The 23,097-nt window shown below is 48.5% G+C and overlaps 1 protein-coding gene across 1 annotated transcript in view; it reads right to left on the bottom strand.

Moving 5' to 3' along the window:
* Window positions 1–23,097, bottom strand: part of mei1 (meiotic double-stranded break formation protein 1) — a gene marked incomplete at both ends in the record, with an annotated part of 379,667 nt that overhangs the window by 41,900 nt on the left and 314,670 nt on the right. The gene's annotated exons all lie outside the window — the stretch shown is intronic.

Below are 23,097 nucleotides of genomic sequence, written 5' to 3'. Positions count from 1 at the left end.
TCATAATGCACAGTAACACTATGAAGCATGAAATATGAGACGTATTTCTCCTGCGACGGCACAGCAGTAAAACTGACTTCTGGATGTTCACTGAGAAAACTTTAAATGGAATATCGACGTCGTGTCCCAATGACAGAGACTTGCAATCAGTGATGTAAACAGGTTTTCAATGTAGTGAGTCCCTGGGACCCACAGGTGGTCATTTGAATGGGTCTAAGGGAAATTGAGTGTCCCCAATAAAATGTGTCTTTTTGATGTCTTTTTGTAGTGTTAAACTCGTGTTTGATGCTACTGTATATGGTTATATTCCTGTATTCGGATAGAAGATCAATAGAAAAATATCCCTTCAGTTGAAGTGAATAATCTTCAATTCCAATGATGCTGCGTTTGCATTTCTTGGTGTGTTAATGTCTAATTTACAACAGTAATTACATAACAATAATACGTTAACCTTTTTGCCAGTTTTATTTAATTTACCCTCCCCATAGTCCTACTGTAGCCACTGTGCATCTTTCAGTTACAGAGCGGAGAGGAGAGAGATAATAGTTTTTTTAATAGCAAAAGCACAATTTTGTATTTTCTATGTTTTTTTATTATTTATTTTTTAATGTATTTCACACTTTGCTTTGACAATGTAAACGTATGTTTCCCAATAAAGCCTCTTTGAATTTAATTAGAGAGAGAAAGCAAGAGAGAGAGGCGGGGGGCAGTGCAGAGCGGGGGGCAGCAGCCTGAGAGGATTATTGTGCTTTCTTCCATGACGAGTCGAGTGACGTTTGCACGTTGGGTTGCTCTTTCTGTAGTAAATTAAACAACTACTTAGTGAAACAAAAGTCCTATGTTGTTCTTGAGGCTCGTGTTCCACAATGATATGAATACATTTGAAGTAACATAACGGCTAATACACAGACATGTCAATCATGGCCCGGCCCCTTTAAAAAAAATTATAATAACGAGCAACTACGGGATCTCGCCTTGTGTTTTAGACTGAACTGAACGGGACCTCGCCTTGTGTTTTAGACTGAACTGAACGGGACCTCGCCTTGTGTTTTAGACTGAACAGAACGGGACCTCGTCTATCGTGAGATGTCCAGACGGTGGACCAGTGGGTTATATTTCGTATTGCATCGCGTCCCGCTCTGAGCCTTACGAGATACTCATATCTCCTGTGATACCTAATGTATCTCCCACGAACAAAAACACATGCACCCCACCTGTATGGGGCCCCGCCCCTTATGGTGGCCACCGCCCATATAACCATGACCCTGGTCATGAAACACCCTTCCTCTATTTTCGTCCCAGCGTGTTGGATGCGTGCACCATACGAGCTAGCGGAATGAAAAGATTAAGGAAGATTAATAATGTTGGAAGCTTACCGGAGGTTGCTGGCCCCTGGCATCTTCGACGCATGTTTTCGGCGACACGACGGGCCTGTGATGTTCCTCGTTTGATGACTGCACATCGAGGTTCAGCTGTACAAGGCTGGCTGTCGGGCCAGCTTGTACTCAGGTAGGCCCTGTGTCTTCAGGCATGGGTATTAGTGTTAGTAATGCTGGTTTGTGTTGTTAACACAACCTTGTTGTGTGTTGGCGCCAGGGGCAGGATGGTTTGGTGAACGTTCTCTGCAGGGAACGGTTTCCAAGCTGTCTTGGGCGTGCTGCTAAAACATCTAAAGCTATGCTAACATGCTATCGCTACTGCCGCATGCTATCACTACTGCTAATTGCTATGCTGTTTTAATGTCTCCGCCGTGAGATGTTGTCACTCTCCCGCCTCTTGCCCGGTTCATCAATGAAGGTCAGTCGGTAGCTGTTGTGGGGTTTTGAGTTCTATTTACCTTTTTCGGGTAAATGGGTTGACAACGGGGTAGGTCGTGGCTAGGTTCTAGCCAGGTATTACCTTGTGTTCCGGCGGGGTTTGTTGAACGGTGTTCCCATCTGGGTTGGCGTCGGGTAGTGGGGCTATGGGTCCAGCCGACATGGTAAACATGTTGCGTGTCTGTGCACAGGCAATTGTTGTCTTGGGTTCCACATTGCCTGGCGTTAGGCTGCAGTAGTATAAGGGCAGGGCCGCTTGGGAGAAATGTGAGGCCCTGTGCGTTTTTAGACGCGAGGCCCCCCATCTCCTGGGGCGGCCCTGTGTAGGGGGCTATTGTTTCATTTTGTCACTCTGCTATGAGAAGGTCTGTCTTGCTACAGCTTTCTCTCCTCTCAAACCATTCATACTGACGGTCAATCGGTATACTGGGGGAGTAGTGCGGGGGGGGGCTTTGTTTACCTTTTTTGGTAAATGGGCTAAACTAGGGCTGGTGTTCTGTTGTGAATATTTTGAATGAAGACGGGTCTGGTCCGTCTCCCCTTAAACTTTGTGTGTATGGGTTTGCTCATTCTACAGTTTTTGTGGTTTAGCTCTTTTATTCATTTAACCTTTTCATGGTCCACACCACAGTGGAGGGTGCTGTTTGCAATCACCACTGGTGCTCCATGTTAACGTCAGTCCTTTGTTTTTGATATATTGAAACAATGCCCCGCCCGGCCGACACCATGGGTCGGCCTGGCGAGTGGCTGGTGGGCTGTTAAGGCTTGTACCGCCACGGTATGGAATTGGCAACGATTAGAACTGTGTTCGAATTGGTGTTTTTTCTATTAAAGAAATGGTGTCTGGTGGAGGGGCCTTGAGGGCCGGCCGACGTCGACACATCGCGCAAGGTTGTTGACGTTATTAGCTTTGACCCAGCCGCAAGCTATAACCGCTCAGGGTTCCCCTCTCCGCAGGGGATTTTGGTCTTCTGCTGGAGCGCGGGCGGTATTGTCCTAGGCCCTACACCGCCTCACACCGCGCAGCCAGAAGAAGGGAGAGCACGGCCTCGTCAGCGGCGATGACGGGGCCCTCGACAGGCGGCCATGTTTCCCCCGCCAGTGGTGCCCTGGTTGGAGAATCGACAGGGTATCGCGAGGCCGACAGTCTTGGCGGCCGAGGGATCGGCCATTTTGGGTGATTTCGGTGTTGGTAAACCACTCCGTCGTCATTTTGCCGCGAGCAGCCCGCTCCCCGTTCAATCCTCTCTCTGGTATCCCCAGAAGCGGGGCTCTGAGCGTTCTCCTTTGGCTGCGGGCCGCGAACCTTCATTGAAGCGTATGCGGCCCCATTCTTCGCTTCTCATGGAGACAGGGGCTGACACCCAGTTGATGGCTGAGCCTGGGTCTGTCCGTGAGAATGTTGTGCTGTCAAGCGGCTCCCACACCTTGAACTGTGTTGGTTGAGCCTGGTGTTACGTCTGTCAACTTAAGTGTTGTCAGCAGGGGGGCTCGAAACCTTTTGAGGCACACAGTGCGGGCTTCCCCGGCCTCGCCTTCGCCAGGCCAGGTATCATGTTGGTGCTCCCACTCCTGGAATATTGGCAAGTGGTCGCAGCTCACATGGTTTGGGGTGGTAGTGATATCACTGCAGGGCTACGGTGTGTAGGAACCCATGGGGGCCTTACACCTTGCATGTCCGGCTGCAGAACAACTCCTTCAGCATGTTCTGGAGGGGTGTTCAGTGGGGGGGCTTTTTTGATCGGAAGCCCCCCGTATCAGACAGGCCCTTTTCTGTCGGGGTTCCCCCTTGGGTGCGATTGCCTCGTGAGTGGTGTCAGGGTCAGGTGTTCCGACACGGAACGCGCTCCTCGCACGATTCCAGGGTTGTCTTCGCACAGCGGGGGGGGACCGGGCCAACTATCTACAGTTCCTGGCGGACCTGCGCCACGTGACAGCGGGTGCGTTGGGAGTGTCGTCACATATGACTACGGCAGTACCATATGTCGAGGTAGATGGAGAGAATGGTGAGGCGGGGACTTGTGTTTACACAACCCCACCCGTTTTCAGGTTTGGTACAGACCCTGTTGTCGGGGTCTCCAGCAGGGACAGCTCTGGTCGACGAGATCCAATCTCTGTGGACGAAGCAAGCCATCGTCGTGGCGTTCTCCTCCCGGTGTTCTCTGCCCGAGAAGTCGGGAGGGAGGGGTGTAAGACCCAGGCTGGACCTGTCCCATGGGAAGGTTCAGCATTTTTTGGATCGTCTCCTACCTGTTGAACACTGTCAGGTCTGGTTCTCCTCCATAGACCTGTAGGATGCGTATGCGCATCCCCGATCTTCCATCCTAGGGCTTACCTACGCTTCCTTTGCAGGGTTAGCGTATGAGTACCAGAGGCTGCCGTTCGGTTTTCTCTGGCTCCCCGCATCTTCACCAAGTGCGTGGAGGCCGCACTGGGGCCTCTGCGTCATCCGGGGTTACGGAGTGTTCTGCCCTGATGACGTTCTGGTCCTTCGCGGTCAAGGTGGATCGTCAGGTCTCGTACCAGGCAGGTCTCTACCAGCCTGGGGTTGCTGTAGACTGGATGTAGAGTATTCCTCTTCCCAGTCAACGGTTGGAGGGCTATGGGCATCCATCTCAGAGCGTGTTGTCAACACGCTCGGGAGGTTCCGTCCTAGGACGGTTACGGCGCTGTCTCACGTCGCGTTTTCACCGACGCCTCCCTCGCTGGTGATGCGTCGGGCCAACGCAGTAGGGGGCAGCTGGCAAACCATGCTGCCCGGTCTGCGCTACGTTCAATGTGTTGGTGTTGAAAGCGGTCCTTCTGGTCCACAAATGGTGTTGATCAGGACGGACGATACGACGTCAGTGTCGTGTATCGACAGACAGGGAGGAGTACGCTCCCCCTGTCTGCACCAGGCGGCGGGCGGCTGGCTATGGGCGTCCTCCATCTGCGCGGCCTAAGGGCTCCCCACATCCCCGGCAGGGAGAATGTGGGTGCAGGTGTACTGTCGCGGGGCGGCCCTCATCCTGACGGGTGAGGATTGCGTCTGGACATGGCCAGGCAGGTCTGGGACCGATGCCGTGCCGCCAGGGATTCTTCCCCATACATCTGTTAGGTCAGTTGTTGGGACGGGTACGTTGAGGGGCGCAGGTTCTTGATCCTGATGGTGTTACCATCTGGAATGCGCATGCTCCCTCCACTGTCGCGCTTACGCGGGCAGATGACGTATGTTCCAAGTGTGGTGTAAGGCGGGGGGCCAGGACTCAGTCTCCTGCCCCCTGGTTGCTGTCCTTAGTTACCTCCAGTCTCTCCTTGATAGACTGTCGGCTTCGACGGTGAGGGTATATGCAGCGGCTATATCCTCCTATCATGAGGGGTTTGAGGGGATGTCTTGTTCAGCCACCCTCTTGTGAAGCGTTTCCTGCTTGGCGCTCGACGCGTTAAGCCGGTGCAACGCTCCTTGGCTCCGACTTGGGATCTTCAATTGGTCCTCGGTCGGTTGTCCTTGGCCCCGTTTGAGCCGCTCGAGCGGGCGCCGTTGGGACAGCTGTCCTTCAGGACCGCGTTCCTTCTGGCTGTCACTTCCGTTAAACGCGTAGGTGAGCTCTGTGCTCTCTCGGTACATCCAGAGTGCCTGTCTTTTCGGACCGATTGCGGTGTCACTCTGCGACCTAATCCTGCTTTCGTGCCTGAGAATATCCGGAGTTCCTTCCGCTCCCGGGATATTGTGGTTCAGGCGTTTCGTCCTCCTCCTCACACTGGTGAGTTAGATGCGGGCCTTCACCTGTCATGTCCAGTCCGTGCTTGGGGATTTACCTCAGCCGTACTCAGGATTTCAGGGTTACCGACCAGCTTTTTGTCTGTTACGGTGGGGCTCGTGCTGGTAAGGCACTGTCGGAGCAGCGCCTGTCCCATTGGTTGTGCGAGGGTGTTACCCTCTGCTACACGCTGGCTGGGCAGGATCCCCCTGGGGGCGTCAGGGCGCACTCCACTCGTGGGGTGGCTGCCTCTGCCGCTCTCCTGGGTGGGGCCTCGGTGGAGGCCATCTGTGCTGCAGCTTCATGGTCCTCCCCGGGCTCCTTTGTAAGGTTTTTCCTCATGGACATGACCGGGGGTTCTGTCTCCCAGGCGGTTCTGGGGTCTGTGGCCTTTCCTGCTTCCCGTCCTTTGGTCGGGTAGCAGGAGTGTATGGGTATGGGCCGCAGTGTGTTGAGTCACACGTGGTTCCGCCTGTACGGTGTGTTCAAGGGGTTCTGGCTCCCTCTTGTTCGCATTCAGGTGGAGTTGACTGCGCCCCCCCTTCGTTAGGAAGGATGGGGTGACAGGGCTCCCCGCACCCCTTGATGTGGGCTTACGGGTCCTCAGGGGGTACATCTGTCGGGTCTCGCGCCCGCTCTTCCCCATTATCTCGTAAGGCTCAGAGCGGGACGCGATGCAATACGAAATATAACGATAGGTTATGTAGATAACCTAGTTATATTAGTATTGGCTAAGCGTCCCGCTCTGCGCGCCCTGAGTTCCCTCTTGAGGGATCTTTTCCTGGGACGGGTTTTGGCGAGGAAGGGTGTTTCATGACCAGGGTCATGGTTATATGGGCGGTGGCCACCATAAGGGGCGGGGCCCCATACAGGTGGGGTGCATGTGTTTTTGTTCGTGGGAGATACATTAGGTATCACAGGAGATATGAGTATCTCGTAAGGCTCAGAGCGGGACGCTTAGCCAATACTAATATAACTAGGTTATCTACATAACCTATCGTTATTATGGTGGATGGTGGATTCTTGTCCTTTTCTTTTCTTCTTCAAAGCGGCCCGTCCCCTGGACGATAAAGAGTCCTCAGGTCATCGGCATGAATTAATACAGTATCCATGTGAATTTATTTACCAACACCAAGTTTCTAGCCTTTTTGAAATACAGTATGTGCAGTGAAAATGGCATTGGATGCAAAATGAAATGTAAAAATGTTTGTGCAACTGTGCATCGACTGTATGCATTGATCCAGTCCTTTCGGATTTGAATGCATCAGGGATGCAGGATGCCTACCTATTTACATCACTGTACAATACATTTGTATTGACTGCGTTGGAAGAGCATGGTCAGCTCTTTTCAAATAACATCCATCTGAATAGAATGGGCCTACATAAAAAAGGTGTGTGTGCATTGAAACAGAAAGACATATCAACGATATGAATTTCCATTTGAGAAGTGCTACAAAATGTTGTGCTGGTAATACTAACACACACACACACGCACACACGCACGCACACACACACACTCACACACACACACACACACACTGAGAGAAAATGGGGTTTATTCAATGTATGTGATGTATAGATTGGGGGGAGATGGTAGCATGTAGCGGTGCCAGAGAGGTCGAAGTGCATGCTGACGGTGGAAGCAGGAGACGGTGGTTCAATAGAGCAGGGTGATTGTGAATGAATGAATGAATGAAAACTTTATTTAACAGATTGCAGAATGGGTACAATACAGTACGGCTCAATACATACAATTGTTAAGGGGATGCAGACCTGAGAAAGACGTTTGTCTTGTTTCCATCAGGGTCCCCCATTTTCAATTCATATAGACATTTATGACATACACAACATACATGACATTTATGGCATAGGGACATATAGGTATTTAGTACTGATACATTTGTGACATAGGCGGTATTCAAATATACAGTACTGTTACCCCTAGATCCTGACAGAGTATATACATATGATGGGGAGGGGACTGTACATTAGGAGGGGGTGGGTGGGTGGGAGGGAAATATACATACGGCGGGGAGGGAATATATACATGCGGTGGGGAGGAGACTGTCTATTAGGAGGTGGTGGGGGTTTTGGGCATTTACGGTGGCCAGTTTCGAATTGCAGCCTCCCGTAGGTGCTCTTTAAGGGCGGTTTTGAATGTGGGCAGGGATTCACATTCCTTTACAGCTTTGGGTAGGGCGTTCCACATTGTTGTGGCATAATTGCGAAACGTGTTTAGTCCCTTGTTTGAGCCGAATCTGGGTTTAACATGATTTGTTGAGCTTCCTCTGGTGTAGTGGTTGTGGTATTCACTGACCTTTGGGAAGTATTTTGACATGTACATGGGCACCCCGGTCGTATAGTGTATCTTGTAGACCAGGCCCATTGCAAGTTGCTGTACTCTGTCGTCTACTCTAAGCCATCCTAGGTTGGCAAAGTGTGAGCACCACACTGAGCAGGGCCGAATGTTGACATTCCTTGTAAGAACAAGCTGATAGCGAGTGTGGGCACAGAGGCAGAGCACGATGGAGGTTTTGACAGTAATGAAAAGTTTTGAAATGTGTGAAAGGTTATTAGCAGTTGTCATGACAGCACGTCGCATGACAACCAGAAAAGGGGCGGGCTATCATAGCTATGACGAAGATCCTATAAAGCTGACGGTGGTTCCGGGTAGGGCCAGACTAAAATCTGACCAAGAGCGACTAGGACTGAGATCACACAGAAGACACTCTCTCCTCTCATCACGGAGAGGGGGGGGGGAGGAAGGATGCCACATCATCATTAGCTCCGGCTAACGCGAGGAGGGTTTAGGCTAAAGACCAGGCCTGACCACCATTGGACTTAATAGCAGGAGGACGATAGACTGAACACACCGAAAGATCATTAGAATAGACTTTTCAAGGACAATACAATCTGTTAACATCTGAGCTGAGGCTTCTGTTTATATCAATAAACAACGCTTCTCCTTGTAAGGTATTACGTTGTCGAAGTGTCGAATTCTTACGAAGGTGGGGAATTATTATGGTTTGCGGATCACACTAACGGGGAGAGATAAGGATCATATCAGCCAGTATATGAGACGTCAGGACCATTAAAAGTACACAACGCAGAGGAATTGGATGGAGAGAGGATAACACAAGAAGACGTGATACTGGCCAGATTGATCAGAATCTAACACACACACACACACACACACACACACACACACACACACACACACACACACACACACACACACACACACACACACACACACACACACACACACACACACACACACACACACACACACACACACACACACACACACACACACACACACACACACACACACACACACACACACACACACACACACACACACACACTTCCTCACATAGTCCGGACAGGGCCTTGATTCTGCTGTCAGTGAGCAGGACCAAACAGCACCTACGATGATAAATCTATCAGAAACAGAGAACAACAGGCGACCACCAGTCTTTAATTGAAATACTCTACTTCTTCACCAGCACGCTGGTTCGCACATCACAAATGTAAATGTGGGCAACAGTGACCGTAAAACCTCAATTAATAGCCCAGGCTTTTATTTGCTTCAATCACTGAGACAGGCCTCTAATTAGTTTTGCACAAAAATCTTGCTCAGCAATGATGGGAAATAACAAATTGTTTATTTAAACCAGTATGAATATTACTTGTATTGTAATCAGCCTGTACACATCAAAATAAAACAGATACAGAACTGGGTATTCATCTACTAATCCTATTGATTATTTAATTATCAACACTTCACTGCACTAGTATCGCCAGTGGTGCTTAGGAAAAGATGGCTGATAATAAGACTTAGCTCCTGCCCTTCCATTAATGCAGTGATTCTAGCAGTTTGGATACCAAGATTGATGGTAACCTGCTAAATAATAAAAATGTGATTAAATAAAGATGTTGGTGAAATAGTGGTGGCTCAGAAGGTGAAGCCAGATAACATTCAAAGTAAAAAAAAGAAACGCCATAAACAATTAATGTAGACCACGCTTCTAATTGAGACCTGCCTTTATTTGTCAAAACATGTAAAAACACCCCACCTTTATTTGGGACAGGCATCTATTTGGGCTTTTATTTTAAGTTTTATGGTAGACTATACACAGACCTTCATGATACAACCCCATACAGTCTTTGATATCCATATTATCCTAGTGTAAACATTTCTTCATACCCAACTTCCTTCCTGAGGGACCGTGCTCTGTTCTCTTGCACTGCCACCTGAAAATGTTCAATAAGCCTTGTGTTGCAATGTACTGGTAATATCAATGTGTTATTTGGGGGGAAACTGCCAAAAATAATTATTTGATTTAATGCACAGTCAGCATTGTGAGTTGATTTGAAATGGAGCTACTTTACATCCGATTGCCGTTTACATTATGGCCAATACAAGAGGACCGCTCACCACTGTGAGGCTGGCTGAATGGAGAGAACACTTTATGTGTGGTTGGATCAGATAGCACATCTTCAGGGTCTCTGTGAAGCCATCTCATTAATACGTAATATATTACAGAAAACCTCATTATGATGTATAATATCCACTGTTTCCTCTGTAACTGTTTTGGGGGTAATTCTTGGTCTTTGTTCTACAGCCATCCCCCGCTGGTCCAAGTGCATGTTGCAGCATTAAAAGTGGCTTAAATATTTAATATTTATCTACTTCATTATAATCAGAACACTACTTCTAAGCACTGGGCCTAGTCCTAGACCTTTTCTGAGGGAAATTGAACTAGATTCTAATAATTTATTAATTTCCCATTTTCTGTAGCTGTGAGTTCATGCTGTGATCATGTAATCCCTACTGCTGAATGAGTGTACACTAGAAGTGCAGTAGATGTTCATTCATCCCCACAGCTATTATCTTCCTCAACTCAGGGACAAGGAAATAGATTTGCCCATTATGGGTATGTACTTGTAGGGTGATGTTTATGATGATTTTTGATGATGTCGTTGCCACGATGTTGTTGATGTATTGTGATTGTAATGATATGGTGGTCCTATTTTATGTGGGTGGACGGCTGCTACTGTCAGTTAAGCTGACAGGATAGTCATCATTGCGTGGTACTCATTGCTGTTCTGACGGTTATGCGTATTCGTTGCTGCAGTTATATTTCGTATTGGCATCGCGTCCCGCTCTTAAGCCATACCGAGATATACCTCATCTCATGTACCTATTGTACTCCATCAACGAATAAAACCAAAATACACCCATCACCTGCCAGGCCCCGCCCCTTTAGTGGCGTACTATATTAGTACTGGGCATGGCCACCACTCACTCTTCCTCTATTTTCGTTTCCATCATAGCGGATGCAAGACGCCCTATGCAACTAGTTGTTATGAAACGTTTAGAGAAATTAGGTTTGAGTGCTTACCGAAGATTTGCCTACCCCTGAAATCTTCGCGGCATGTTCTGGCGGTTCTGCGACTCTGCAGTGGGATGCATTTTCGATGCATCTCAGCGTCGAGTTCTGTAATCTCCTTGTCTTGTTGACGGCAGACAGAGGGACAGCGTGTGAGGTGTAGCTATCGAGCTACCTCGCACAAGGTAGGACTTACGCCACTAGGCATTATCGCTGGTGTTAGTAAATGCTGCTTGTTGTGAGTTGTATTTTGCGCCAGGGGCAGGATGTTTGGGTAAACGTCCCTCTAAGAGGTGGACGTTTCCCAGGCTGTCCTGGAGCGCGCTGCTAATACTAAATGCTATAAATGCTGGGTCAATGTTCTACTGTTCCCCGCTGTGGGATGTCACTAGGCATGACAAATGCTGGCGAGACCGAGTGTGTATTGGCGCAAGCGGCGGGATATCTGGGTAAACGTTGTTGTTTTCCCTGTTATCCTGGAGCGCGCGGCTAACGCTATGCTATATTGGGCTACTGTTTTCTGTTCTGTCTCTCTGCTACGGGAAGGTCTGTCTGTACTACGGTCTTCCCTCCTCTCAACCATTCATGCTGACGGTCAATCGGTGTCTACTGGGGGAGTATTGCGGGGGGGCTTTGTTTACCTTCATGGGTAAATGGGCTGAGGTCTAGGGCTGGTGTGCTGTTGTGAATATTATGAATGAATGCAGGACTGGTTCTCTCTGGTCCGCAATCCCTTAACGTTGTGTGAATGGGCTTGCCCATTCTACAGTATTTTTGTGGTGTTAGTTCATTTATTCAGTAACCCCTTCATGGTGCACACTACAGTGGAGGTTGCTGGTTGCAACTACCACTGGTGCTCCGTGTTAGCATAAGTCCTTTGCTTTTGACATGTTGAAACAGTGCCCCGCCCGGACGACGCCATGAGGTGGGTTGGCCCGGCGAGTGGCTGGTGGGCTGCTAAAGCCTGTACCGCCACGGTATGGAATTGGCAGCGATTAGTAACTGTGTTTCGAATTGCTGTTTTTTTCTATCAAAAAATGGTGTATGGTGGCGGGGCCTTGAGGGCCAGCCGACGTCGACACATCGCGCGAGGTTGTTGACGTTATTAGCTTTGACCTAGCCGCAAGCTATAACCGCTCAGGGCTCCCCTCTCCGCAGAGGATCTTGGTCTTCCGCTGGAGCGCGGGCGGTATTGTCCTAGGCCCCACACCGCCTCACACCCCAATTTCGTATCATCCAATTCAACCCTCCCCTGTTACGAACGCTGTTTCTTGCCTCCCACAAGCCGGCTGCAATGTGGACTAAGTCATACATAGCACAAGTCCCCTCCGGTACTTGAGGTAACAGCAGTCACATCTTTTCACCTGCGCAGCTCGATCTCTCAGTGGTGAGGAGTAACGTGTGGGAGGCTTACGCTGCCCCCGACACTTCCTGATTCCACTGCGCAGGCGCACCAACCGACCTGTAGGAGTCGCTGTCCACAACGCCCGATTCCCACCCATCAGTTTCCCACCCCCTAATACGGCCAATGTGTATTAGTACGGACGACCAGCTAAACTGAAAGCAAATGTGGAGCGCTGGGCTCGAACAGGCGAGCCCAGCGTCTCCAAATTTCGTGGCGAGCGCCTTGCCCACTACGCCACGTAGCCGCCTGTCCGTGAGAATGTTGTGCTGTCAAGCGGCTCCCACACCATAAGCTGTGTTGGTTGAGCCTGGTGTTACGTCTGTCAACTATAAGTGTTCTCAGCAGGGGGGCTCGAAACCTTTTTGAGGCACACAGTGCGGGCTTCCCCGACCTCGCCTTCGCCAGGCCAGGTATCATGTTGGTGCCTCCCACTCTCGCGAGATCAGCAGTGGTCTGAAAAGAAGAGGTGCGCGTGATTTAGGTGGTAGTAATATCACTGCAGGGCTATGGTGTGTAGGAACCCATGGGGTCCTCACGCCTTGCATGTCCGGCTGCAGAACAACTCCTCAGCATGTTCTGGAGGGGTGTTCAGTGGGGGGGGGCTTTTGTCACCTAGATTGATGTCAGCTTCCCCCGTATCAAACCGGCCCTTTCTGTCGGGGTCCCCCCTTGGGTGCGATTGCCTCGTGGGTAGTGTCAGGTTCCGACCCGACTCCACGGAACGCTCTGCTCGCACAGGGGTCCAGGGTTGGCTACGCACAGCGGGTGGGACCGGGCCGACTATCTACAGTTCCTGGCGGACATGCGCCACATGGCGGCGGGTGCGTTGGGAGTGTCATCACATATGGCTACGGCAGTACCATATGTCGAGGTGGATGGAGAGAACGCTGAGGCGGGGACTTGTATTTACACAACCCCACCCGTTTTCGGGTTTGGTACAGACCCTATTGTCAGGGTCACCAGCAGTGACAGCTCTGGTCAACGAGATCCAATCTCTGTGGACGAAGCAAGCCATCGTCGTGGCGTTTTCCTCCCGGTGTTCTCTGGTGCCTGAGAAATCGGGAGGGGGGGTGTCAGACCCATGCTGGACCTGTCCCATGGGAAGGTTCAGCATTTTTTGGATTGTCTCCTACCTGTTGAACACTGTCAGGTGGGGGTCTGGTTCTCCTCCATAGACCTGTAGGATGCGTATTTGCATCTCCGATCTTCCATCCTAGGGCTTACCTACGCTTCCTTTGCAGGGTTAGCGTATGAGTACCAGAGGCTGCCGTTCGGTTTTCTCTGGCTCCCCGCATCTTCACCAAGTGCGTGGAGGCCGCACTGGGGCCTCTGCGTCGTCAGGGGTTACGAAGTGTATTCTGCCCTGACGACGTTCTGGTCCTTGGCGGTCAAGGTGGATCGTCAGGTCTCGTACCAGGCAGGTTCCTACCAGCCTGGGGTTTGCTGTAGACTGGAAGTAGAGTACTCCTCTTCCCAGTCAACGGTTGGAGTGCTATGGGCATCCCTCTCAGAGCGTGTTGTCGACACGCTCGGGAGGTTCCGTCCTAGGACGGTTACGGCGCTGTCCGTGATACGCCTGCTCGGTATGATGGCATCTGCTCATTCCGTGGTCCCTCTTGGCCTCCTCTTCACCCCAGGAGGGGGTTACGGAGGTGGGTTTTCCAGTATGGAAATAGACCCGGTGAGAGGCAAGTGGAAGCGGCTAAGGTTCCCGTGTCAGTACTGGGGGACCTCGCCCCTGGGGAGGGCCTGGGGTCCTCACCAGGGGGGTACCCATGAGCAGTAGGCTGTCACACGTCACGTTTTTCACTGACGCCTCCCTCGCTGGAGACGCGTCGGGCCAACGCAGTAGGGGGCAGCTGGCAAACCGTGCTGCCTGGTCTGCGCTACGTTCAATGTGTTGGTATTGAAAGCGGTCTTTCTGGTCCTCAAACGGTGTTGATCAGGACGGACAATACGACGTCAGTGTCGTATATCGACAGACAGGGAGGAGTACGCTCCCCCCGTCTGCACCGGGCGGCTGGCTATGGGCGTTCTCCATCTGCGCGGCCTGAGGGCCCTCCACATCCCCGGCAGGGTGAATGTGGGTACAGGTGTAATGTCGCGGGGCGGTCCTCACCCTGACGGGTGGGGATTACGTCCGGACATAGTTAGGCAGGTCTGGGACCGATGCCGTGCCGCCTGGGATTCTTTCCCCCATACATCTGTTAGGTCAGTTGTTGGGGCGGGTACGTTGAGGAGCGCAGGTCCTTGATCCTGATTGCGTCGGACCGGGGCGCAGCTGTGTGGTTCCCGGTCCTGATCCAGCTCTTGGCCTGTTCCTTGGTCATCGCGGGCCCTCTCTCAAGCGCACGGGTCTCTGTGTTAGTTCCCTGTGCTGGGCCAGCTGCTGGTGGGTTGGCTGGTGAGAGGGTGAGTCTGGAGAGGATGGATCCTTCTGTGGTTGGTACCATCCGGAACGCGCATGCTCCTTCCACTATTGCGGGTTACGCGGGTAAGTGGTGTATTTTCCAAGAGTGGTGTAAGGCCACCCTCTTGTGAAGCGTTTCCTGCTTGGCATTGACGCCTTAAGCCGGTGAAACGCTCTTTGGCTCAGAGCTGGGATCTTCAATTGGTCCTCGGTCGGTTGTCCTTGGCCCCGTTTGAGCCTCTTGAGCAAGCGCTGTTGGAACGGCTGTCGTTCGAAGACTGCGTTCTTGCTGGCCATCACCTCCGCTGAAACGCGTGGGTGTGCTTTGTGCTCTCTCGTACGGCCAGAGTGCCTGTCTTTTCGTTCCGATAGCGGTGCCACTCTGCGGCCTAATCCAGCCTTCGTGTCTAAAAATATACGGAGTGTTTTCTGCTCCAGGGATATTATGGTTCAGGCGGTTCATCCGCCTCCTCGCGCTAGTGAGTTGGAGGCGGGCCTTCACCTGTCATGTCCGGTCCGGGCTTGGGGGTTACCTCAGCCGTACTCAGGGCCTCAGGGCTACCATTCAGTTGTCTGTTACGGTGGTTCTCATGCTGGTAAGGCACTATCGAAACAGCGCCTGTCCCATTGGTTGTGCAAGGGCATTGCCCTTTGCTACACGTTGGCCGGGCTGGCTCCCCCTGGGGGCGTCAGGGCGCACTCCACTCGTGGGGTGGCAGCCTCTGCCGCTCTGCTGGGTGGGGCCTCGGTGGAGGACATCTGTGCTGCAGCTTCATGGTCCTCCCCGGGTCCCTTCGTAAGGTTTTACCTCATGGACATGACCAGGGGTTCTGTCTCCCAGGCGGTTCTGAGGTCTGTGGCCTCTCCTGCTTCCCGTACTTTGGTGGGGTTAGGGTTAGGGTTTGGTGGGGTAGCAGGGGTGTGTGGGTATGGGCCACAGTGTGTTGTGTCACACGTGGTTCCACCTGTGCTGTGTGTTCAAGGGGTTCTAGTTCCCTCTTGTTCGCACTCGGGTGGAGTTGACTGCGCCCCCTCTTCATTAGGAAGGATGGGGTAACGGGACTCCCCTCCCCTTTGATGTGGGCTTACGGGTCCTCAGGGGGTGCATCTGTCGGGCCTCGCGTCCGCTCTACCCCATATCTCGGTATGGCTTAAGAGCGGGACGCGATGCCAATACGAATGCCAATATGTATATAACCTAGTTATATGAGTACTGGCTAAGCGTCCCGCTCTTAGCGTGCCCTGAGTTCCCTTGGGAAAACTTTTCTTTGGAAACGATTTTTTCCGAGGAAGAGTGAGTGGTGGCCATGCCCAGTACTAATATAGTACGCCACTAAAGGGGCGGGGCCTGGCAGGTGATGGGTGTATTTTGGTTTTATTCGTTGATGGAGTACAATAGGTACATGAGATGTGGTATATCTCGGTATGGCTTAAGAGCGGGACGCTTAGCCAGTACTCATATAACTAGGTTATATACATAACCTGTTGTTCTGCTGTGTATGTGTTACTCTCACTTCCGTTTAGTTGTTTTTTATGTTGCACTTTATGTTGCACAACCAATTGCCCTCAGGGTACAAATAAAGTTGAACTTGACCTAGAATGAAACACTGATATATCTAATGTATTATTGGCATAGAAATAAAGGGCATGGTTTATATGTGGCTGTTCTGCCGTGGCCGTGAAATGGTGACAGAAAAGACACTGGAGACGTATTTAGCGATGTGATAATGCATTTAAGTACATCATAACATTTTATGTCGTGCCATGAAGTGTGACATTATTGTACCTCCTTAATCATAAAAGGTCATTGTGTAGAAAGAATCATAAAGTCCAGCGCCTGTTTAAAGGGATAGTTCAGATTTTTGGACGAAGAGGTATGAAATACTTACTTACCGAGTCCGGTGGTCGGAGTTCTGGCCGGGTTCTGAGCGAACACCAACACAAAACCACGGTCCTCCTGCATAATGAAACAGCTGACGGGCCACGTTACCTGTGAACAGGCTACAGCACATACACTGGAACAAGTGTACAAGAAACTAAATAGTGCCAAGTGAAAGCAGAATCCAAAGTGCTGGAGGACGATGATTTTGTGTTCAAAAGAGGTAACCTTTTTGCCTGCATGTTGTGGTGTGGATGACAACGTTTTGGTTTTGTGACTGTTTGCTTTTGGTTCGCTCGCAACCCGGCCAGAACTCTGACGACAGGACTTGGTAAGTAAGAAAATAGCTTTGTAACGACTACACGACTGGCAAGTATTTCATATAACTTGAAATAACTTGAGATGTGGGGGTGACAGTCTGCTCTCAGGAGGTAGAGCAGTCGTCTGGCAATCCGGAGGTTCCGGTTCGATTCCCGCTCCTCCTGGGCAGCGTGTCGATGTGTCCTTGAGCAAGACACTTAACCCCTAATTGCTCCCGATGAGCAGGTTGGCACCTTGCATGGTTGCCTCCGCCGTCTGTGTGTGAATGTGTGAGTAAATGGGTAAAAATGTGAGGAACATAATTGTAAAGCGCTTTGGATAAAAGCGCTATATAAATGCAGCCATTTAGCATTTAACTATCCCTTTAAGTATCAGAATAGGAATGCTGGCGTTACATTTGGCTTTAGTCTTAGTTACGTTTATGTAAAGGGTATCATTCCAGAACACTGTGTATTCAAACATTTTATGAAATAAATAAATAAATGATGGCTGTGAATATTAACACGTCCAGAAATTTACACAATTAATTGCATTACCCTTTTTGACCCAATTACCTCCCATAGTTTTGATATCCAGCTAATTTATGTTCCTGGATGACTCTGTGGAAGATCTGTTTTTATGTCCTGTGTTGTCACATACATTGGTATATAAGGGGAACCTGCTCTCTCCTGGGCCCCGTTCCCCGTACCTGGATAACTGAGTTAGCCGGATAACTTTCGGTTAAGTCTGACTTAAGCCGGACTTTCCGGCTCCCCGTACCTGGATTTTCCAAATCACCATGACAACAGATCCAAAAGTTTGAGTCTGGTCGAAAGCAGAGTTTAAGTTCAAGTTAGCCGGATCAACCATCGCCACGCCCCCGCAAAGAAGTGACAGCCCGTTTCCTGAAATTATTCCCACAGTCTACGATCTGCATTATACCATTCTGAATTACGTTTTTGTGCTCCATTCTTCCAGAGGGGGCTTTTGAAATGTAAAATAGACCCAAAATGCTGATACTAAATTCACTTTGTCCTAAATAATGCACGTTATATATACCGTGGCGCTCGCTCGGTGCGATGTACACATTATGACTTTGTGGTTATTTTAATTGTAACTGGGATTAAGATGTCTGATGAGATGCGCTGTTTGACGGATTTGAGAAATTGAATGAGCCGTTGACGTCACATTAATGAATGAGGATAAAGAAATAAAACTTCATTCAAAATAAAGAATATTCTAAACACGGGTCTCTCGTTCATTAATGTATAAACAATGAATTTATCCCATCTGGCACAGTGGCGCAGCGGTAGTGCTCAACCCTGCCAACCCAGCGACCGGTGTTCGAAACCCTGTGTTTCCAATATAATTTTTTTGAATATAATATTAATGATTATACGCCAAAGTAGCCTGGTTTTAAGTTAAAATATTATAAATCTACATGCATTGAGGATGTCATTCTTTATATAGCTCTCAACGTGCACCAAATTGAATTATTCCTATATTGCAAAAAGAAGGAAAAGACTAGGGTTTCGAACCCCGGTCGTCTGCGTGAAAGTCAAAAGAACAACCCGTTAGACCACAGTGGAGATAAGTAAAAGATCGACCACACATCAATCAATGGGTAAGAGAGCCGTATCGTAATTCTGTATAACAGTTTAACTAATTATTTTCGCTAGCAAGATCTCATTTGATTATTCAATCCAGCAGGCAAGTTTAAAGAAATATAATCTGATTGATTGAGGTAATGAGGGACTTAAAATTAGCCTAGATAACGCATTTAACTTGTCGGCGAGGCGATTGAGCCGTATTGCAATCTGTCAATAAAGTTTTAAATCAATTAATCAATCAATGCCGTTAGAGAATCAGGATCTCTGCCATCGATACGTGCTGGCTTTTCAACTGAAGCGGCCGCGCGCATTTATCCTGGGTCTCAAGTCTGAATCGAGTTAACGAGACTGAATCCACCTTCGAGGAACAGGAAAATCCCGGCTTCAAACATCGGGTTAACTGAAGCTGGATAATGACATCTTGATCGACTTAGTTGAACCAGGTACGGGGAACGGGGCCCTGGTGGTTGAAATTGTGTAATAATAAACCTACCAATTTGGCGACCAATGATAATAGTGTGATTGCTACTTCCAACTCTGAGATGCAAACTGGTAGTATGAGTGACCAGACATCCCCTGAAGGTCTTATTTCGTAATACAAAGTTTCAGAAGGGACTTTTAGATTAAACCAAGTTGTATAAACTATGCAGTGATGAACGGTCTTTCCCAGCAGAGCACTAAGTAACTAAGTAACAATACACATGGTTGAGCTACGTTATGCTTGCAGGGTTCCCACAGACATTGCAAAATGAAATTCAAGGACTTTTAAGTACGGTACTTTTCCAAGTAGTATTTTTCATTTTCAAGGATGTCACTCGAAGGATACAATTCACTTTTAAATGCTGTTTTTTTAAGCATCTTCTTGGCCTGCTTGCCAGCTAGAGCAAGCTAGAGCATCACACGTGAAGAAATGAGGAAAATAAGTTGGAGCGCACGAGACAAAAACTATATTTTATATTATAGCTATGGATCTAATAACGCCGTCGATTGTCAGTGGGTTTCTTCCCGTCAACATGCAAAAAACTGATTTTTTCATACATACATTTCCGTTTTATACCATGGTGAATATGAGTATAGTTGTAGAGTGATCCTGTGTAATCCCAGGGAACTCCGTCAAACAGCCCTTTAGTGAAATCCACTTATCACGTTGCCATTTTTCGCCTGATTATCGAATCATCCTGAAATTAACGCTAGATTATCTGTATTATGTTTCCTCATGCATGCATGAAAGGGGACAGGGGAAAACCGGCTCTCTGTGTGTCTATCGCAGCCAACGGCACGCACACACACACAGGCTACAATCGCGGGGGGAAAAATCATCGGATCAAAGCAAAATTGGTAACATAGAGTCCTTACCTCATCTATGATGTACTGCAAAAATAATAATCCAATTATCTGATCGCCATTCCAAATATTGATCGCGTCGTGTGTCCAACGTTTATCCACCAAAACACATGAATCCACGGTGCTCCAGTGTCGCCAATCCGTGTGTTATAACTAGAGCTGGGCATAGATTAATTTTTTTAATCTAGATGAATCTACCTGCAACCCTGGAATTAATCTAGATTAATATGGCTACAAATTTTTTTTTAATCTGCCGAAGGCATTCAAAATAATGTGTTCTACCCAAATAATGACCAGAAGTAAGTGCTTACTTTTTCTTTTCTCCTTACGTTTATCAGGCCAGGTGGCCCATTACACCATGAGCCCATCTCCCGTTTCCAAAATGCATTACAGACTGTTTGAAAAAGCTGTTTTGCTATGATAATTGGTAATGAAATATCAAAATAATGTTCAATAAGATGTACTTGTGTTTAATAAATCGTTTTATTCAGAAGTTAACACAAATAAATAATATTACCAGTACAGAACAGTACAGTATCTAGCACACTCTCAGGAGCAAAACAGAAAGAAGCAATCTCTATTTCTCCTTCTTCCACCAGTCACTCAGGCAGACCAGCTTGTTCACATTGGCTGGTGACAAACTAGCTCTCCTCTTCTGCACAATATGGCCTGATAAAGAGAACAGTCTCTCGCAGACTGGTTACTCACACACACTGCTGCAGAAGCAGGTTTCTCAACAAATTAAATGTCCCGGGCCCCATTACAGTCAGAAATGTGGGAACTACTTTGTCCTCTTCAATTCCATTAGCTATAATGAAGTAATCAAAACGCTCAGTGTAACAGTTCCATAACTCCACATTGTCATCAAACGGTCCAATATTTCCAATAACCCAAGCCATTTCTGTTGTAAACACTCACGATAGTCCAGTCGATCCTTCCTTTAGTGTGTAAAGTGGATTTCCTCTTCTTGTAGATGTTTCCAAGTGCCGGGCCACGACGTGAGCTAACATGCTAACTCGCTAAGCTAACATGGTAAACAAAGGTCCTGACGGACTTCTCTTGCATTGCGCAGATTCAGACGTCCTCATCGCCGAATTGTGTTATATCCTGAGGACTTCTTAACCTCACCTGTATAACAATGATTACCGGACCACTACTTTAGTTTGACACATTATTCAGACTACAGCTCATGTACATACGTGCAATCACTTCCGGGTACCACAGCACTACGGCAAGTATTTAAGGACAATACATCACACTCCCAGACCCAACTTTGAGAATTAGATTAACGGCGTCAATTATATTATCGCGCGATACTAGTCTCGCGTTAACGCAGCACGTTAACACCGTTAACGGCCCAGCTCTAGTTATAACGTTACTCATGCCCAAGAAGGAAAACCCGGACCGGACTTCTTAGATCGATGCACAGCCCAAGCCAGAGGGATTCCAATGATGTGCAATACCGGCCGCAAGGCGTTAGGTGGCGGTATTGGCCGTCTGCGATCTCAGACACATTCAGGACAGCATGCACAAGGTGCCTCGATATATTATGAATGGCAATAGCGAATAAAAGAAATAACGAAACAGAAACGTAGATCTACGTTTTTTGGCACTCAACGGTCGGGCCACAGAAACGTAGATCTACGCGAACGGCAGTCAATGTGTTAAAACAGAACAAAAAAAAACGATTTCTTGATTCAGAACAATTTGATCATGGATGAACAAAACAATCAATGCGAATGGTTGATTTGAATTTCAAGGACATTTTAAGCACCTTGTTAAAAAATTGGCTCTTTAGCACCTCTTTAGCCCGGAGCCCTATTTTCTGAAAATCCGCCTAAAATACCTAAGTAAATGGAATATTGCTCCACTTCTACAAGGCCCATTTGCAAATACTTGGTATCTAGGGACATCTATGGACCTCAGTGAATGTATTCCCAGTGTCAGAAATATTGTGCCTATTACTAGGCTTGCTTAAATTGTGATGAAACAAAGGAGAATATGAATTATGATTTTTCTTTGCATCTTTGACAGTGAATAACACCATGCTAAAAATGACCAGACATGAAAAACTGCCACTGATCTCGTTCAGTACCTTCTTGAGATCATGTGTACAAAGAATCCTTTATTCTTAAATGAATAAAGGGAAGATGATTAAACAGAGGGTTTTGTAGATACAGTACTGAATTCTCCCATCCGGACCAATGTAATTTCGAAAAATATTATTATAGAATATAGAATAGCAGGGGCGACCGGGTAGCACAGCGGACTAAGCGCCTGTCTACCACTGCAGAGACACTGGTATCGAATCCAGCTGTCAGCAGTGCCTCCGGCTTGGCCGGTCATCATACTGGCTCAATTGGCAGAGTCAGCGGGAGGGAAGCCGGTGGGTGGTAATCTGGTTGTTGTAAACAGCGACTCCTACAGGTCGGTCAGGGCGCCTGCACACTGCACAGCGAGGGAGGGAAATGGTGAAGGTAGTGTGACCTCCCACGCGTTACACTTCACCAATGAGAGTCCTCGCTGCCAGGTGAAAAGAGGCTGATGGCTGTCTCCTATATATCGGAGGAAGCATGTGATAGACTTCAGGGCTCCCTAGACCGACCAGTGGGGGGAACATGCGTGCAACGACCAGGAAGGGTAAGGGGGAATTGGCATAACGACTAAATTGGGATGGGAGGAAAATACAGAAAAATAGGAGGAGAAAAGGTGGATCAAAAAAAGAAAAAGCTGAATAAATGTCCTACCTCATATAACCTTTAATAAGTAAATTTCTGCCGTTTTCTTTGCCCTCACAATGTTTGTATTGCATCCGCGGGACCCTCCCTTCCACCTACTGTGCGCAAAGTTGTTGAAATGGTCCAACTTGTCAAAAGTTCTACCATCTATCTGCTTTCTGGGTGCTGACATTTTGAATCAAACACAATGTTGAGTGAAAATAAGGGACTTAACATTCTAATCAAGATGTCAGCCCCCAGAAAACATACAGAAGTTGATGTTTTGACAAGTTTGACAACTTTGGGGTGAGTGTTTCACAAATAAGTGGCCAGGATTGTATGCTTAGGTAATAATATTATAGAATGGTTCTGAGTAAGTAATGTGAAATTACATGACATACCTCACCCAGCACCATCACCCAGGAGATCTTAAGCAGCGGTGGCCTAAAGGTTAGAGAAGTGGGCTTGTGGCCCGAAGG

This window comes from Notolepis coatsorum, assembly GCF_963971535.1.
Source record: "Notolepis coatsorum genome assembly, chromosome: 14".
NCBI classification, from domain to species: domain Eukaryota; kingdom Metazoa; phylum Chordata; class Actinopteri; order Aulopiformes; family Paralepididae; genus Notolepis; species Notolepis coatsorum.
Note: the sequence above shows the minus strand (reverse complement) of the source record. Positions and strands in the feature narration are given on the sequence as shown.